At 46.8% G+C, this 20,346-nt stretch overlaps 2 pseudogenes across 1 annotated transcript; one reads left to right on the top strand and one right to left on the bottom strand.

Moving 5' to 3' along the window:
* Positions 1–5,813: 5,813 nt before the first annotated feature.
* Positions 5,814–19,810, bottom strand: LOC125509840 (uncharacterized; annotated as a pseudogene). The gene is made up of 5 exons (XR_015603365.1): positions 19,529–19,810; positions 19,263–19,454; positions 19,007–19,168; positions 18,855–18,918; positions 5,814–6,402 (listed from the first exon to the last, which is right to left on the bottom strand). The product of XR_015603365.1 is annotated as an uncharacterized LOC125509840 (transcript).
* Positions 8,483–14,224, top strand: LOC147972035 (uncharacterized; annotated as a pseudogene).
* Positions 19,811–20,346: the final 536 nt, after the last annotated feature.

The following is a 20,346-nucleotide window of genomic DNA, read 5'->3' as shown; positions in this document are numbered from 1 at the left end:
TCCCCTCTCTGACGCATGTAATTCATCGATGCGTGCGTGATTTGTACCGACATGTCCCCTATCTGTTGCATAATTTTCATGACAACCAGCAAATAGGAGCAGCCCTTGGTGATTTAGACAAAGTTCACGCCTAAGAGGATCACTGGGTGGCCATGAGAGGTAGCAAACGGACAACATGAATCTCTCCCTATATCGCCAATATAGGCCAATATTTTTTTTCTCCTACATATGTTTTAATTAGTGAAGTACTTCTTTTGAACATAATCACATTGTTTTGCTGCTTTGATGATTGATTTTCCTACACTTTAACAATTATGTATAGGGCAGAAGGTTTCACCAAGTCGTCTTATTCTCCTAGCTGCTCCCTCCACAATTTCATATCGCTTATTTTTCAGAAAACATAAGTTTCTTGTTCAAGGGAAACACAATGCTATATACTTACATTGGATATATATGACTACAAGTCATAACTTGTTGTAGGTATGCCTACGGAAGATTTCACTGCATCGAGCGAACAAACTTTAATGTTTACATCACTTACTGTAGTTGATTTCTCATATTTATTTTTGCACCGGATTTTCTATGACAGGACTTGTTGCTTAAACAATGTGATTATAAGAAATTAGGGACGGAAGTAACAAGTGTGTGAACTCAAAACTTCTGTGTGAGCTCATACCGGTAGCCTTGGCAAAAAACCCATGAAGATAGGCCGTCAAATGTTCGTGCTTGAGAAATTTTGGAAGTTTTTCTACTCCTATCACATCCGCAGAGCTTGATCCTCATGCCTTGCACATGTCTTCTTTTAAGAATGTGAGTATACTTTTTCCTCCTTTGCAGACAAAATTTTGGTTGAGTTGATTCTTGAGAGCATCACGTGAATATATCACCCATATATACATGCGTTCCCCGTTGCAATGCATGGACTTTGGTCTAATCTTTACCTAATAATAAAGCAAATTGGGTTTCTTTCGTCCGTCATGGCATTTTTCAGAAAAGTCCCTCTATTTTAGAGAATTAAACCGTAGTCCTGTTTTAAGTTAAAACGAATCGTTATTTTCGTATTTTACACAAAAGTTCCTTTCTTTTTTTGAAATCAACCCGCCGTCCGGATTTAAGTCACACCCGAACCGTTATTTTACATTTTTCGAAACCCCTCCTGATGTTTCAGGTAATTCATCCGCGGATCATATTTAAGTCAAACAAATGCTTTTTAAAATTATCCATATTTTTTAAACCGTAACTCCGATTTGAACATGTTATATATGAAATTTGATTAGAAAAATATGTAAAATATGAATATGATATTAATTTTACCTGTTAAGTACTTTTAAATATTATTTTGGAATATATTTAAGTCAAACCAAATGATTTTCTAAATTATCTGTATCTTTTAAACCGTAACTTCGATTTTAACATATTATATATGAAATTTTATTAGAAATATGTGTGGAATCTAAATATGATGTTAATTTTACATGTTAAATATTTTTAAAATATTGTTATGAAAGCAAACTTATAATTTATAGTGCAAGATTCGTTTTTTTTCATACCGACGGCGATCCGGATTGCAAATAAACATCCCAATATAACCATATATGGAAAAGAAAACATCGATAACTACACATGCATACCTCTGAAAAATGTCGTAGGGGAAAACAACAGATTTCTCATCGTGAGAGTGAGAGAAAGCGAGCGAGAGAGAGGGAGAGAGAGAGACGCCTTAGGATTAACCATATTCAACACACATTTTTTTTTGTTTTGTGTGAACACCGAGGCCATCGCCGGCGAGGGTGATAAGGGGGATAAGCGGCAACACAAATATGATGCCTTGTAAAAATAAAGGAGATGGACTTATTGTGGTCTTGAGTGATGGTTGTTGAGTTAAGAGCATGTGTTATGTTTTCTCTCCCGTTGCAACGCACGGACTCTTTTGCTAGTTTATTGTAAAAGACCCATCCATATCTGAGAAATAAAGTCTTTTAGCCGTAAAAAAAGACAGTAGTAATGCGGACCCGAAACTATGTAGACCCGATACGCGCGTACCAAGTTAGCGTCTCACGACGTAGCTAGCTAGCTAAGGGCAGTTCACAAGCAACGGCGGCGGGATGGCGGCGAAACAGCGGACGGGTTCGAACTTCGCGGTCGATCCGTATGTGGCGCGAACCAAGTGTCGCGCGTCACCGATCGATCCATGGAGTTCTGCGGCTTGTCCCCTGGCTCGGCTCTCGTCGCCGCCACGGTGGTGTCGGCGCCGTCCTCCTCTCGCCGCCTTGCGCACGCGCCGGTCCGCCTCCCGGGCCTCCGGACTACTCGCTCCCTGACGCTGGTGAGCACCGCTCGCAATCCTTGTTATATCAATCCATGTATAGATGTGTACGTTGATTCATTGGCGATCTTGACTACACTCGACTCTTACCGGTCTCGTGCAGAGCTGCGCCCGTGGCCACGGCAGCATGCCCGTGCTTCCCTGGGCGCCGTCGAGCTACGACGAGCGCTTCACCCGGGATCAGGACGCCGACAAGGAGGAGGCGGCGGTGCCGGTGGGCGCGTTCCGGCCCCTCCTGGACAACCTGAAGCACATGCTCTCCGTCCGGACCATCTTCGACGTGGAGGACTATCACGTCGGCATGCCTTTCGGTGCGTAGGAATACACGCGCATGATGATTATGTACTTATTTTGATTTATATATATGGCTTATCTTAGAATTTTGTTTTTTTGTTTTATAAGTTTTAATTTTATTGATTTCCATCATATATATGTTCAGGTTTTGAGGTGCATTAAATCATTGCATGCAAGATTAAAAAGAAAACTTACCAATTCCTCTATGCATATAAATGTTTTTGGTCATTTATTGGCCATGTATGCATGCATTTGTAATTAATGCATTGATAACACACATTTTTTTTAGAAAAAACGAGCGCATTAGTTTAGTTATTTTGTAACTACAAAAATTATTGTACCACTCATCATCTATCTTGATTGGTGAGATTTTTCAATTGAGCTATGGAATAACTGCAACACAAGTGATTAACATTGGTGTGTGCGTGAGCAGGAGCCCTCCCGGCGTGCATGGGGCTGTGGCAGGTGTGGAAGATGGATCCCTCCACATGCCTGGACTTGGTGCGTGGGGCTATGGCAGGTGTGGAAGATGGATCCCTCCTGTCATGCGTGGGGCTGTGGCAGGTGTGGAAGATGGATTCATCGACGTGCCTGGACTTGGTGCTTGCCTACGCCTTCTACAAGCTTAGCGTCCTCGCGGCCAACGTATGAAAACGGGGCTTTTGCAACGACCTTATCACCCGGGTCCAGCTCGGTTAGTCGCCACTTCCATTGATTCCTTATAAGATCCTATGTGAAAACATGGCTTCCTCTTCTTTCTGAGCTGAGCTGAACTGAACTTTTCGTGATGAATGCATAGTTATTGGCCTCACAATGGCCTTCAAGGATATCCACAAAAGCATTGGTCCCCTTGATTACATCAGGTAATTATTATTAATTCTCGTGTTTCACTAAGCCTGGTTACGATTATACAGTTCAAAAATGCCGATGTTTTAACCAGGGAGCGGAGCTGATGTATGCGTGTCTCGCGCGGGGTTCCTGTTTTCTTCCTTTATACCGTGTCGGTGCTTCCGGACTTGAGCGGCATGAAGAAGCTCGTGAGTCCTCTCTTCAACTTCCTGTTGGCGCTATCCAAGAGCAAACCCGGGAGACGCGAGCTGATGCGCATCCTGGTATTTGATGACTTCAACTACATAAAGGTGCTCATGCTATGTGGAGGTGGGCCAAAGACGGAGGGCGTATCAAATGCCCAACAGATGGAGGTGAACCAAACGAGGGAATTGCAGAAACCACCACTTATTGGGGCTGGTGTTGCGCAAAACACCTACTATACAGGTTTGTTGCGGAAAACACCACATATTGGTGTAATACATTGCAGATAGGTCTAATTTAGTATTTGGATGCATTGACGTAATTACAAACAAATGAGTCCCGCTTGTAAGTGCACGCGTGGCAATAAAAACCGGCCACATCAGCCAACATATATTAGACCAAGAAGTGAAAAGACCAGAGTTAAAAAAAAACAGTTTAATAAGTGGGCTGGAAGCCGACTAAAAAAATATATGGGCTGAAAGCCCATGTCTTCTTCTCCCTCATGAAGCCCTACATTTTTGGGCAGAAATTTTGCCGTCGATCGACGTATTTTTGTTTAGGATCCTATTTTTTTGGGCGTTTATGTTGTTAGTACTTAGGTTCTGCGCCGATATGAAGCCACAGATTGTTTTCCTACTTCACTCCAGGTCTAGGGTATCAACCTCGTCAAGAATGAATGGCGTATAGTAGTTTGTAATGGCCATGTTGCGACTTTTCAAGTACTTGGATGTTCAAACCTGATGAAAATCTAATGGGGACAATATCTACCATGTTTTTGTGTTGGTGATCTTATGCCGAACTTGCTTTATTTAAATTTGGGTTCAAAATTTAACAATTTTAGAAAAGTGTGAAAAAATTCTAGTAAATTACACATGTGTACAGTACCATTCTGGAAAGTTTTACCCCATTCATATTTTTTGTTCAAAATTTGACATTTTCAAAAAAATGTGAAATAATTCCAGTAAATACTACATGTAATAAATACTAATCTGGGAAAGTTTCGGCTCAACTGGACCACATGTTTTGAAGATAATGACAGTCTAATATGTTGGCTGATGTGGCCGGTTCTTATTGCCACGTGTGCACTTACAAGCGAGACCCATTTGTTTGTAATTACGTCAATGCCTTCAAATACTAGATTAGACCTATCTGCAATGTATTACACCAATATGTGGTGTTTTCTGCAACAAACCCGTATAGTAAGCGTTTTGCGCAACACCAGCCCCAATAAGTAGTGGTTTGTGCAATTCCCTCGAACCAAACATTGGATCGGCTGCTTCATCTGATTGATGAGCACATTGAGCCAGAGCCAGAGAAGGGCGTACTGGCTGCCGAATGGCTGATGTGCCAAATACTAGTTCTACTGCCTCGTGTGAATGGTAAGATGCTTGGGCTAAAGATGGAGGGTGCACCCGATGCCCGACCAGTGGAGGTGGACCAAACCCTAGCTCTGGTGTCTCCTTTGAATCAAACCCTAGCTCTGGTGTCTCCTGTGAATGAGGAGGAGGGTGTACCCGATGACCAGACAGTGGAGGTGCACCAAACACTAGCTCGGGTGCCTCGTGTGAATGATGAGATGATTGCTTAAAAGATGGAGGGCGTACCAAATGTCCAACGGGTGGAGTTGGGCAAAACACAAGCTCAAGTGCCTCGTGTGAATGATGAGATTACTCGGCCTAAGTCAGTCAATTAATCTGCTTTGTCTACAAATAAGGAAGATATAAGTAATGCTACTATGAATCTCAAGGAGAGTTTGATCCTGGCTTAGAATGAACGATGATGGGATGCTTAACACATGAAGTCAAACGGGAAGTGGTGTTTCTCGTGGCGAACGGGCGAGTAACGGGTAAGAACCTACACTTGAAAGGGAACAACAACTGAAAACAGTTGCTAATACCCCGTGGGCTAAGGAGCAAAAGGAGAAATCCTTCGAAGGATATGTAGAATATCCGTTTAGAGTTTGTTTTCATGTTTTTTCATTCATAACTAACATGAATCTTTCTCTGCTTCAGGGTTTGCCAGTGAACGATTGGGACTTCTGCCCAATTTTTAAACAAATCAAGCATAATATTTCTCTTTCTTCTTCGTAGGAGGCCACATATGCAGTGTAGCTTTGGGGTGCTGCGATCCGTCGCATGTGCTTATGTCCAGATACTGTACATGCACGGTCACACACAATCTTGGATTGTAGTACTCCATAAAAGCACACCTCGCACTTACAAACATCAGATACCAGCTGGTAGATGTATGTATAATGACCACCACAGAATTTCAGTAAGATTTATAGGAAAAGGGGGCAAATTTATATCTAAGATAAGTTAGATACTACTAGACATATGGTGGCTTATACAAATGAGAACTAATACGCACATATATTACAGACTGGGGCTCCCATATTCTACACCCGAACAAAGGGCTTGTTTGGATGAGGCGCTACTACACCAAATCCCTTAAACTAAACAAAATTCCTTGCAAATCTCTAGGAGTTTGATCCGATACATGCCCATCCAGAAAATACCCAAGGTGATGCAGTCTGTTTCTCATGCATGCACATCAAGAACCTGAGCCTCATAACTAGTTCGTCATAGGGAGAGACATAGCCAGGCAACCACATAATCCTGTATATCTCTTGAAGCCCACCTCTGGTTTTCAACAGATTGACAAAATAGAACAAGCCTTCCCTTCCATATTTCTTCACGCCAGCAACATCGAACAGGAATGCACAAATGTAGAGGAGAAGAACCGGCATCCTGTGTCATGAAACTATATTCAGTTACTGATTGAATGATCCATATCCAAAAGAAATGCATGAGAAAGATAATTGTATTGTTTCATTTAACTTACAAAGGCCAGAGCCAACTCCACTCTATATCATATTGATACAGCAGATACAAAATTTAGATGCTTACATGAAGTATGGCTTGGGACTGCATGTTCTACACAGAGTTTAACCAAGACTTGGCAGACTACTGAAATCTGATTACAAACATGTATATATCTACTAGATAAGATACATAAGAAAATTGACAGATAGAACAGAAAGAGTGCTAGCCTCTGTTGGGAGGATTGTACTTATCAAGACCATGGCACCGCTAACAAACACTAAGTATATCATATGTTCATGTTAAAGCTCCAATATTAGGCCACAAAGTTAATGATGAGCTTGGCAAAAATTCCAGCAGAGGCACATACGATTTAGACCAACCATGGTGAATGGCAACTCAATGACTGAATGAGATGGCATGACACGTTGAATGGAAGCATTAGACAGTTTGTGGTTTGCACATTTGTACTCTTTGCATGCAGTGCAATGAGACGAATGCAGTTTAACAATACTTCATGCCTTCTTGGACAAACAGAATTATGAACTGCATTCTCAAGGGGGGAGAAAATGTGGCGATTAAAGATTTCCTGACATACTGGACATGAAGCTAAGTTATCAGGGTTCATGTGGCTGTGAAAACATTGTACTATCTTGTTGCAGGCCATTTATGCTAGGCTAACTGCCCACACCTCATGTGTTGATTAATGTGTGTGACTCATATGCAGTCTGAATACCTTTGCCCCCCTATTATTAGTATAAGACAAACACAGCCCTTAACACTTCTCTCAAGAAGAAAACTTTAACTGGGGCAGCGGACATGCAGACAACGAAATCCAATAAGGGCAAAAAATTGTATCTTCATCTTTCTCATCCATCACTCATCTAGTATGTAAGCCTTACTGTTTCCACTTTGTATATGAATTCAACATCATGGATATATATTGTTCTAGTTCCCTTACACATATTATTTTCTACGGCTATAATGTTTCCCTAAAAACCGCATTTCCAACACAAGGTTCTTGTGGACACCAAAAAGCATTAGCTACCGCTGTATGATGGACATATAGGTCCTGAAACATAACTCCTATGATGTTGTACTGTTGGTATATCAGCTTGACAAGTTATCAAAGCTCTAAAATGTTAATGAAAAAAGATGCATAAAAAACAGAATTATGTGATGTATAAACTAGAAGGTAAGTTGTCATTCTAGAGTTTGTAATTCAATGTTAGAAGAATGATATCTGTTGTTCCAAAAATGCAAGTGATGGTTTGGGATAACACTACTGGAATTAGCTTATTTGCCGTCTGCCCATTCTTTGCCGACCGCTTGCTGACGGCAAGGAACGTCTTTGCCGTCAGCCACAAGAAAACAGACGGCAAAGATGTGGCTGATGGCAAACAAAGTCTTTGCCATCAGCCCGTTCTTTGCCGTCCGCTAGCAGACGGCAAAGAGGTGGGTGGGTCCTGTTATTGTTTAACCAACTCAAGCCCACTGGCCCCACCTCTTTGCCATCTGCAAGCGGACGGCAAAGAATCTTTCCCGACCGTTGGCGGACGGCAAAGAGGCGGGTACGTTAACGGCCCTCCCGCCCCCCTCTCTTCTCTCCACTCTCTCATTCCTCCCCACCCACACCCGCGCCGCCGCCGCCGACCCCGTCTGCCGTAGCCGGCCGCCCCACCGCCCCGCACCCCTCCCCTGCGGCCCCCCGACCTCCACCGCAGCCCCGTCACCCCTTCCACCCCCCCCCCCCCCGCCCCCTCCCCTCCATCGCCATCCCCCACCCACACCGGCCCGCGCCGTCGCCGCCGACCCCGTCCAGCGTAGCCGGCCGCCCCGCCGCCCCGCACCCCTCCCCGACCTCCGCCGCGGCCCCGCCGCCTCTTCCACGTCGGGCAGCCGCGCCGCGGCCGTCCGGCCTCCCCCTCCACCGGGTCGCCGCCTCCTCCAGCGGCCGCCACAGCCGTCTGGCCTCCCCCTCCACCAGGTGAGCTCCTCCCCTTTTTTTGTTTAATTAGTGTCATGTGGGGGCGTACGTATAGGAGACGTACAACCAGAGAGAGGAGGCCAGCGGACAGGGGGTGTCCAAATTAGTATCAATTAGTATCAGGTTTGGAAACGGAAGGGTTTTTTGTCCCAAAGAAGGTTTTCCCTACTGTTCCTAAAACAAGTAGGAGTCTGTTTCTATTTCTACTAGGAGTCGTCATGTAACTTGACTATTTATATTGCCTCCCTGTGGAGGAACGAATCAAGCAAGAAAAAAACACAACTTGGTTACCCTGTGCCTTGTGCGCCTCTCCTCTTCCCTGCCACGGGGCGACGACGAGGCTTCAAGCCTCGTCCTCCCGTAGAGCACAGCTACAACCTACGATCAACTCCCAACGCTCCTAATTCCCAAGCATCTGACAATTTGGTATCAGATTCATCGATCTCCGTTGCGCCTGCAACCATGTCGTCCTCTCCCAAGAAGCCTGATCTTCCTAAAACCCTCGAAGACCTCGCTGCCAAGGAACATGCAGATTTCGAGGACGTCCAGCAAAATCTGGGCGATCTGGCCGAGGGCGTCGAACTCCGCGGCGACATGACCAAGGCCCTAAAGGATGTCACCGATGCCCTGACGGCGTTCAGAACAGAATTCAGCGATCTATCACAACAACGGCGCGCACAAAACCTGGCCATCACCAGGTTGGAGCGTGCGAGCCGTGGCGAGCCTTCCCTCGTTACCGCCGACACCCAATCAGCGGTTGCCCGCGTCGGAGGTCAACTCAGGTTGCAGGCTCCACTTGGTTCCGCCGACGAGCGTCCACCCCGCCTTTACAAGCTCGACTTCCCTACCTACAACGGTGAAGGCGACCCTCGACCATGGTTGACTAGATGCAATTTGTTTTTCCTTGGCCAGCGCACGCCTGACACGGACAAGACTTGGATGGCGTCATACCATCTAACAGATGTGGCTGCCCTTTGGTATGGCCATCTAGAGGAGAAGATCGGCCGGACAACTTGGGCAGACTTTGTTGCGCGGGTCAGCCAGCACTTTGGCCCTCCCACACGTGCCAATCCCTTCGGTGAGCTCATCTCCCTCCCGTACAGGCTCGGTGGCGGAGTATACTAAACAGTTCCTCCAACTCTTGTCCCGCATCAACCCCATCCCAGATGACGAGGAGCGCAACATCTTCACCAATAATCTGGGCGAGCCACTAAAAACACAGGTCGAGCTGCTGCGTCCAGCTACTCTCGAGGATGCTATGGACATGGCCGTCTCCTATGAGCACCTTGCCATGGTGACCACGGTTGCTGCTGCCACTCCGACGCGCCCTGGTTGTCCTACACGCCCTGTCCCAGCAGCCCCAGGTGCTGCCACAGGCGACCCCTCTTCTGGGGGCGGGCCTGTCTTCAAAAAGCTTAACGCCGCCGAGATGGAGGACAGACGCAGCAAGGGACTATGCTTCAACTGCGATGAGAAGTATGTCCGGGGACATCGCTGCAAGCGTCTCTTCTACATCGAGTCCGCCGACGACGAGGAGGAAGACAATGGTGACAACCTACACATCTCGCTGCTCGCAATCACCGGCGTACGTACCAGCGACACAATGCAGCTAGTGGTCCGTGTAGGCGAGCACGAATTGGTCGCTCTCCTCGACTCTGGTAGCACTCACAATTTCATCAACGAGGAGCTTGCTGCACAAGTGGGCAGCCACTTCTCCACAGGGCGCCGCCTCCGCGTAACAGTAGCCAATGGAGATCACGTCACATGTAGTGGTCTTGTTCGGCAGGCTGCCATCACCATAGGCCAAGAAGACTTCCGCGTCGATCTTTACGCCATTCCCTTGGGTGGGTTTGACGTCGTTCTCGGGACACACTGGCTCAAGACACTCGGGCCCATACTTTGGGACTTCACGCGTCTTTGGATGTCCTTCTGGCGGTCCGACCATCGCGTTGAGTGGTATGGTATCACGGCGTCAAGCCAACCCCACCACATTCACGCTTGTTCCGGGCGGGAGCTTCTTGACAGCCTCCTCAATGAATACGTTGACGTTTTCGCAGAGCCTCGGGGCCTGCCGCCGCCTCGCACTCACGACCATCGCATCCGCTTGGTGCCTGGTACCGCACCGGTGGCTGTTCGACCATATCGCTACCCGGCTATCCAAAAGACGAGCTCGAGAGACAGTGCGCGGACATGTTGGAGCGCGGCCTTATCCGCCGCAGCACTTCTAAGTTCTCTTCGCCCGTTCTTCTGGTGAAGAAGCACGACAGCTCCTGGCGATTCTGCGTCGATTTTCGTGGCGTCAACGCCAACACCATCAAGGACAAGTTCCCTATTCCTGTAGTAGACGAGCTACTGGACGAGCTAAAGGGCGCTCGCTTCTTCACAAAGCTGGACTTGCGATCTGGTTATCACCAGGTGCGCATGCATATTGAGGATATCCACAAAACAGCGTTCCGGACACACGAGGGCCTGTTTGAGTTCCTCGTCATGCCTTTTGGACTCACAAATGCGCCGGCAACCTTCCAGGCTTTGATGAACGACGTACTTCGACCCCATTTACGCAAATTTGTGTTAGTATTTTTTTGATGATATTTTGGTGTACAGCGCTTCATGGTCGGAGCATGTTTGTGCGAGTCGTTTTGGAGCTCATGCGCCAGCACCAGTTATTTCTCAAGCGCTCCAAGTGCTCTTTTGGGGAGGAGTCGGTTACGTACCTCGGTCACGTCATCTCCATCGACGGTGTCGCCATGGACAATCAAAAGGTTATGGCTGTTGTTGACTGGCCGGTGCCGCGCACAGTTCGTGCGGTCCGCGGTTTTTTGGGGTTGGCCGGCTACTATCGGAAGTTCATCCGCGATTTTGGCATTATTGCAGCACCCCTCACAGCGTTGCTCAAAAAGGATGGATTTCTCTGGTCTGAGGAGGCAACACATGCTTTTACAAGATTGAAGACTGCCCTGACTACAGCACCAGTGCTTCAACTTCCGGATTTCACCGTGCCATTCATTGTGGAATGTGATGCCTCTGGTTCGGGATTCAGCGCAGTGTTACACCAAGGTGCGGGACCCATTGCTTACTTCAGTCGGCCTATTGCTCTTCGTCATGTCTCCCTTGCTGCATACGAGCGCGAGCTCATTGGTCTCGTACAAGCTGTGCGCCATTGGCGGCCATATCTCTGGGGTTGTGCCTTCGTTGTCAAAACCGATCACTACAGCCTCAAGTTCCTTCTGGACCAGCGCCTCGCGACTATCCCACAACATCGTTGGGTTGGCAAGCTCCTGGGCTTTGATTTTACAGTGGAGTACAAGCCTGGCCGGCAGAATATTGTGGCTGACGCACTGTCGCGGCGCGACACTTCTGATGCCCGTGTGTGCGCCATAAGCGGTCCTTCCTTTGATCTATTTGAGGAACTTCGTCAGGCTGCACACACTGACCCAGCTCTCATGGCATTCCGCGAACAACTAGAGAACGGCGAGCTGGGACCCCCATGGGCACTCATCGATGGCATTGTCACTTTTGAGCGTCGTGCCTATGTGCCACCTTCCTCACCACTTGTGGCAGATATACTCGCAGCATCCCATGATACCGGCCATGAGGGTATTCAGAAATCGCTACACCGTCTTCGTCGTGACTTCCATCTACCACAGGCCCGGACAGCTATTCAGGACTACATCCGCAACTGCCTAGTTTGTCAGCGTAACAAGACCGAGCAGCTCCATCCAGCAGGCTTGCTTCAGCCCTTGACAGTACCATCTCGGATTTGGGAGGACATTGCCATGGACTTCATTGAGGGATTACCAAAAGTGGGCGGCAAGTGTGTCATTCTTACCGTTGTGGATCGTTTTTCCAAATATGCACATTTCATTCCGTTAGCGCATCCGTACACAGCTGAGACGGTGGCCAAAGCCTTCTTTGCTGACATTGTTCGTCTGCATGGCGTACCAGCCTCCATCGTTTCTGATCGAGATGTTGTTTTCACCTCTGGCTTTTGGAAGGCTCTCTTTGCTGCTTCTGGTTCTCGCCTAAACATGAGCTCAGCTTTTCACCCGCAATCTAATGGCCAATCGGAGGCCGTTAATCGGGTAATTGCTATGTACTTACGCTGCCTCACTGGTGACCAGCCCCGACAGTGGCTTCAGTGGTTGCCATGGGCGGAGTACTGCTACAACACATCTTACCACACCGCTCTCAAGGATACGCCATTTCGTGTGGTGTATGGTCGTGATCCGCCTTCCCTCCGTGCATACTCACCGGGTGAGCTGCGTAATCAGGCTGTCGAGCGCAACATTGCAGACCGCGGCCAGTTCCTTATCGATGTTCGTGACCGTCTCCTTCAGGTTGTGCAACATTACAAGCATTACTATGATGGCAAGCATCGAGAACTTTCGTTTGAGGTCGGCGAATGGGCTTGGTTGCGTTTGCAGCGCCATCCAGCAGCGTTCCTTGGATCTGCTGCCAAGGGAAAGCTCGCACCTAAGTACTTTGGTCCCTACAAAGTCCTCGCCAAAATTGATTCTGTTCCCTACCGTTTGGAGCTTCCACCCCGCGCCCGCATCCATGATGTTTTCCATGTGGGTGTTCTGAAGAAATACCAAGGCCCTCCTCCAGATGCTCCACCGGTGCTGCCAGCCATCTTCCAAGGCCGTGTTCAGCCAACACCTTCCAAGGCGCTGCGTGCACGACTGTTTAGGGGTATGCAACAGGTTCTCATCCATTGGGAGGGCCAACCGACGTCTGATGCTTCATGGGAGGATGTTCCAGCCTTCAAAGAACGCTATCCAAGCTTCCAGCTCGAGGACGAGCTGTTTCAGAATGGAGAGGGAGATGTCATGTGGGGGCGTACGTATAGGAGACGTACAACCAGAGAGAGGAGGCCAACGGACAGGGGGTGTCCAAATTAGTATCAATTAGTATCAGGTTTGGAAACGGAAGGGTTTTTTGTCCCAAAGAAGGTTTTCCCTACTGTTCCTAAAACAAGGAGTCTGTTTCTATTTCTACTAGGAGTCGTCATGTAACTTGACTATTTATATTGCCTCCCTGTGGAGGAACGAATCAAGCAAGAAAAAAACACAACTTGGTTACCCTGTGCCTTGTGCGCCTCTCCTCTTCCCTGCCACGGGGCGACGAGGCTTCAAGCCTCGTCCTCCCGTAGAGCACAGCTACAACCTACAATCAACTCCCAACGCTCCTAATTCCCAAGCATCTGACAATTAGTTTCTTTTTGTTTCTTTTAGTTTAGTTTCTGTTTTAGTTATAGTTATAGTTATAGTTTAGTTTTAGTTTAGTTTTAGTTAAGTTTATTTTATATTAGTTTTAGTTTTAGTTTAGTTTATTTTAGATTAGTTTTAGTTTTAGTTTAGTTTATTTTAGATTAGTTTATTTTAGATTAGTTTTAGTTTTAGTTTAGAAGAAGTAGGAGGAGGGAGGAACAGAAGGAGGGAGAAGAAGAAAAGAGAGACCCCGACCCCCGACCAACCGACACCCTGACACCACACCCCGACCGCGGTCGACCCCCTGACACCCTGACACCACACCCACCCTCACCCCCGACCCCTGACACCCTGACACCACACCCTGACCCCGACCCTGACACCCTGACACCACACCCTGACCCCATATATATTTGTGTTGATCGGGTGTATTTTTATTATGGTCATGATTATGATACACTTAAATTATATATATATTATTATGTTCATGTCAGGTATCCAAATTTTTTATGTTGTACTAATTTCGTTTACTTTTTGTCATTGCAGGTGTTGACAGGATGGTAGGCAAGGGTCCAGAGCGCCCCGATCCTCCTGCGAGCGCTACTGGGAGGGGTGGTTCCATTATTCTAGCCCAGCCCCTCCGGAGAGCGCTGCTAGACAGTATGCAGACAACTGCGGCAGGCGCTTCTTCGGCTGGGAGAGGTCGGGGGAGGACGAAGAAGCCTGCTAGAGGTGGACGTGGCAGCGGGAGAGGTAGGAAGGCTGTTACTCCTTCCTCGCCGCCACCCTCAGCTGATTCACCCGACCACAGGAGTGCTCCGTCTGACGTGGACCCGTCTCGGACTCCGGTCCATGAGCCTCCGGTCGCTGATCCTTTCCCCGACCAGACTCGGGTCGCCGATCCTTCGCTCCACGTGAGTCCGGTCCCATAGTCTTTGTCTTAGAAGACTCCGGTCACGGGGTCTTCGTCCCAGAAGACTCCGGTCATGGGGTCTTCGTCCCAGAAGACTCCGATCATGGGGTCCTCGGCCCACAAGACTCCGGAGGCTAGTGGCTCGGAGGATGGTAGCGAGGACACCTTTTCAGATGATAGCTACAGCGACGACGAGCTGGTTGAGAAGGGCAAGAAGGTCTACAAGTGTGGCGCTACAAAGCTCCCGCCCGTGCCGACGACCCCCGACCAGAGGTGGTTGATTGCGCCTAAAGGGTTGAAGTAAGTGCATTTACTATTTTTTAACCTTTTACCTTCATGTTCCTTCAAATTAATATCTAATGTGTTGGCCTTGTCATACTGCAGGGGCTGGGTACGCCCCAGTGGTTCCCGTAGGCCCAACCAGGTCCTTGGTGTGCTTTGCCGGCAACACTTCCCTGGGTGGGTCACGTTGCCCGGTGAGGGTCAGGTTCCACATCTAGCACTGACCTGGGAGCTGTACTCGGTTGCCCCGGCCCCGCCGGAGGAGAGGGTCGACGGTGTCTTGTGCGAGACGGTGGCCGACATTGTGTTCCGTCGGTCTTGGGTAATTTCTCCTTTACGGAATTAAAAATCAACACTACCTAGTGATTGTACTAATCAATGTTGTCTTGTTTGATTGCAGACCTTCTACAGGGTTTCAGAGGGAGAGCAGGAGGCCGCGTGTATGGTTGTCGAAAACGAGTGCAAGCGCCTACTTCAGAACTTAAGGCACGAGGCTCGGGTTGCAGGCCGTTCGAGACTACTACGCCTCGAAGGGTATTAGGAGGGGCAAGCAGAAGTGTCGCGACAAGTTTCTGAGTAAGGAGAAGTACATGCAGGTAATTACCTATTCTTAAGGCCTTGAACTTAGTTTTCTTGATTTGATTCGTAGGCGTAGCGCTGAAATTTCTCTTGACTCACTTAGGTGCCCCCGAGATGGTGTGTGGATAAGATGGACTATTGGGAGGCGTTGGTGGATGCGTGGTGCTCTCCCCAATGGAAAGTCGAACACCAAAGGGCCAAGGATAAGCGCAACCAAATGGAAGGTGTGCCACACCATCAAGGGAGCTCCAACCTGTTTGAGTACGGGGATAACTGGGTATGTGGTTTGCTACATGATTCATGCAATTCATTCTTCATGCTAGCATTTATCCCTTCCAAAATGACTTAATATGCTATAGTTAGCTCTAAAATGACATAATAACCTTGGATAGCTCAATAATGACATAATTAGCATAATTTGGTCAAAATGGCATAATAATTTTGGTTACCTAAAAAATGACCTAAACTTAGCTTATTTTCCTCGAAAATGACATAATAACCTTTCTTAGCTCCAAATGACCTATTTACATAGCAATATCATTCTTCATGCTAGCTTGAGCCCTTAACTAATATTTTGCTCCTCTCTCTCAGGCGCACTACCACAAGAAGCCTGTGCCAGGTCTGTTCGACCTCTATGGCATGGCCCATATGGCCCCGTACAAGAAGGCCAAGCCATTCACGGAGTCTGACCTAGATGATCCAGAGAGCTTCACCAACAAGACCTCCCACCACAAGCTTGTGAGGTACAGAGACGAGGGGAAGGCGAGGAAAGGGGAGGACTTTAACCCGAGCCAGGATCCTTTTGATACAAAGCTGGTGATGATATCTGGTGGCAGGAGGTCCCATGGCTCTCAAGTCATTGGTGATGGACTGATACGTTGTCCTAAGACTCCCGCAAATCAAGAAGCGCCTGAGTAGCTCTGATCCTGAGATAACGCCTTGTACACGGACCGCGGAGATCGCCATGGCGGTTAGTTATACGGACTCTCTCACCTTTCCTCCATTATATTGTGTGTGCGTTCGTCGATGATTACAATGCTAACGAGGAGTGGTGTGTTGCAGGCTATTGTTGAGAAAGAGAGATTGAAGACGAAGGAGCTTGTGGAGGAGGCAAAAAGGGAGGCAAAAAAGGAGATGGAGGAGAAGACGGCTAAGCTGTTGGAGGAGAGGAACCGGAACGACGTCGCTAACCGGGCCCTATACGAGCTCATCGTGGTATGTTTCTCGTGCATATTAGCCCAATCATGCACGTAATGTTCGCATTACTATCCAATATGACTGACTCGTGAGAACCAAATGTGCAGACCATGTGCGAGAAAAACGGTCAGGCCCCTCCGCCGATGCCCCAGATTGCTCCGGCGAACACGATGAGTTTGATTTGAATGGTCGTTGCTTACTACTATTCACATTTCAGTTTGCGAACTTGCTAACGAGACATTATTGGAAATGATCTTTGGTGCAACATGGCTCCCGACAAGCATCGACCACTCCTTCTGCCAATGCCGGAACCCCGACCGGTCCTTCACCTCCGTCTGGCACTGGCGCAGCCCCGACCATTCCTACACCTCCGTCATAACGGTATTTTTCTTCTTATTTAGCGTGTTTAGTCCATTTATGACATAATTTAGCCTATTTAGTCCACAAATGACATAATAAGATGAAGAAAATCAAGGAATAGGAAGATCTTCTTCTTCTTCTTCTAGTCTTATTATTATTATTATTATTATTATTATTATTATTATTATTATTATTATTCTAGTTTTCTTCTTCTTCTTCTCCAAAATGAAGTTAGCTCTAAGTTATATCAAAAATGGCATAATATGCTTAGTTAGGTCAAAAATGGCATAATTAGCTAGGTAAGCTCAAAAATGGAATTTTTCTTCTTATTTAGCCTATTTAGTCCATTTATGACATAATTTAGCCTATTTAGTCCACAAATGACATAATAAGATGAAGAAAATCAAGGAAGAGGAAGAAAAGAAGGAATAGGAAGAAAAGAAGAAGAAGAAAAGAAGAACTTCTTCTTCTTCTAGTCTTCTTCTTCTTCTTCTAGTTTTCTTCTTCTTCTTCTTCTAGTCTTCTTCTTCTTCTAGTTTTCTTCTTCTTCTTCTCCAAAATGAAGTAAGCTCTAAGTTATATCTCATAATATGCTTAGTTAGGTCAAAATGGCATAATTAGCTAGGTAAGCTCAAAAATGGCATTTTTCTTCTTATTTAGCCTATTTAGTCCATTTATGACATAATTTAGCTTATTTAGTCCATAAATGACATAATAAGATGAAGAAAATCCAGGAAGAGGAAGAAAAGAAGAAGAAGAAGAAGTTCTTCTAGTTTTCTTCTTCTTCTCCAAAATGAAGTTAGCTCTAAGTTATATCAAAAATGGCATAATATGCTTAGTTCACTCAAAAATGGCACAATTAGCTAGGTTAGCTCCATTTTACCTAAGTATGCTTACTTCTTCTTCTTCTTCTTCTTCTTCTTCTTCTTCTTCTTCTTCTTCTTCTGATTCTAGTCTTCTTCTTCTAACTTTCTTGTTTCCCATTTTGCAGATTTAATTCACTATATGGAAGCTTGCATGGATGGAGTGCTTGTTTCCCTTTTCTTTTTTTCGTTCTTATCGATAAAAAATGTGGAACTTTGTTATATGGATGCATGCATGGAACAATGTGTTGGATGAACATTGTGATGTTACTGTAATATGTATGGATGGAACTCTGTTTCTTATTATGTATGTATGTTGTCATGGATGGAGCTATGTGTTGGATACATCATATGTCTGCTGTGCATGTGGAAAAAAAAATTATATATATATGTATGTATATCTGTGTGTGAATTCCTGTGAAATTAAATGGATTCAAATAAAAACAGGGGGTATGTAGCCTTTTTGCGGTCTACGAGCGGACGGCAAAGAGGACACGTGGCAGCTACCTGTAAAACCTGGGAAACATTGGCTGCCTATTTGGTCACTTTGCCGTCCGCTGGCAGACGGCAAAGATTCAAATCACTTTGCCGTCCGCTGGCAGACGGCATAGCTGGCCACGTGGCAGCTCCCCAGTACTGCCTAGCTGAGCTCTTTGCCGTCTGCCGTCCGCTGGCAGACGGCAAAGAGCGCCGTTAACCCCCTAACGGCACTCACGCCACCGCACTGCCATCCGTTGTCGTTGCCATCTGCTGGCCTCGGATGGTGGATGGCAAAATCCTTTGCCGTCCGTTTCCAGGAAGCGGACGGCAAAGAAGGCCTTTGCTGGCACGTGTTCAGACGGACAGTTTGCCGTCTGCTGGCGGACGGCAAAGACGTTTGCCGTCCGTGATCCATGTCTTTGCCGTCCGGCAAAGAAGCTGATTCCAGTAGTGTAAAACTGTCGTACCTGACTACTAAATGATTTAATAGTTAGACAATACATACTGACCTAATAACATCCAGGAGGACATAGTTTTTCTTGATGTCCTTCCAAACCATGATAAGTATGATGCCTACAATGAGAAGGAGATCCAATGAATGTCCAATAATATGGCTACAAACTAGTATAACTGAAAACCAATTTTAAAAATAAAAAAATACCGAATTTCAGCCGCGTAATCAGGCTGTTGGACTTGTGGCTTCTGTGTAACTCTGAGGACAAAACACTGAGCTTGTAGAAGATGAATGCGAGCACTGCATCAACAAATATGGAAGGCGCCGTCTTCCACAGTTGGTAACAGCCAACACATCCAAGAAATGCACCTGCATTTAAACATAATCACTACAATGCAATGGATTCGGCAGACAGCAAGTTAAAACAATGAACATACACCAGAGCAATTGAAATCAAACGAACCAAAGAGGGTGCCCAGCTGATAATCCTCAATGTCGTAGACACGGCGGAGCGAAAAGAGTTCCCTAAGTTGCGAAGCTGCGGGCGGAACATGCGTCCGAACTCCGTCTTCAACACCTCCCATTCCTCGTTCCTGGTCTTCTTCTTACTGACGCGCGGCACCTCCATGTCAGGAGAAGGACAGGGGGGGCAACGCTGTAGAGGCAGTGCCTTAGAGCTTATGCACCCGAATGAACAATGGAGTTTGGGAACCCGGAAGAAGATCTTACCACTGGCCACGGGCATGAAGCGCCGACGCGGTGGGGTTGGGAGTTGGGCGAGAGGGAAACCCTAAGGCTCAGCTCCCTGGCCCCAGTTCCCGCAGCAAGAAGGGCGCTGCGGCCGCTGAAGGCTCCGCTCCGAGCAGCCGTTGTCCTCTGAGCCGTCGGGTAGGCGCCGGCGCCGCCGCCGCCGCCGCCGCCGCACCGGACAGCCAACATCGCAACGGTGTCTCCTCTGCGCTCCCCGCTACCGCTTCAGTGGAGACGGACACGGGAGAGGCCCTATTCGGCTCCTTCAGCACTGAATCTTTGATCTGGGCTCGATAGAGGATCAAGTGGGCTTTATTCGCGAAGCCCATTAGCCCAACTGCTTCGTTTCGTCGGCTGTTTCCCTCCGTTTCGTTGACTGTTTATTCTTGTTTAGCGACTTGACTGTTTCGATGGGATTTTTTAGCGACTGTGCTGTTTCGTTTCGTTAAACTCCTTTAGCGATTGGACTGTTTGGATGAAAACAATTGTTGTAAATTTATTTTTAAATAGCTCATGCTTACAAGTAATCTGGGGAAAGACCTTGGAAGTGAGACATATGCTTAAAAACAAGAAAACACTACCACATGGTATAGTCTTTAGATATTTTTTGATCTGTCTGAAAAGAAGGTTCAATTGCTTGATTACTGAAAAAACTGCGGCCTGATTCTTAAAATAAAAATTGTTCAAAGAGTTCTGAATTTTTTTGTGGAATTGAAAAAAGTTCATCAATTTTTTAAAATACGAAAATAGTTCACAAATTTGGAAAAAAAGTTCATCTAATTTTTAGGAAATTATTT

This window comes from Triticum urartu, chromosome 5A (genome assembly GCF_056163025.1).
Source record: "Triticum urartu cultivar PI428250 chromosome 5A, HENAU_Tu73, whole genome shotgun sequence".
Lineage (NCBI taxonomy): Eukaryota > Viridiplantae > Streptophyta > Magnoliopsida > Poales > Poaceae > Triticum > Triticum urartu.
Note: the sequence above shows the minus strand (reverse complement) of the source record. Positions and strands in the feature narration are given on the sequence as shown.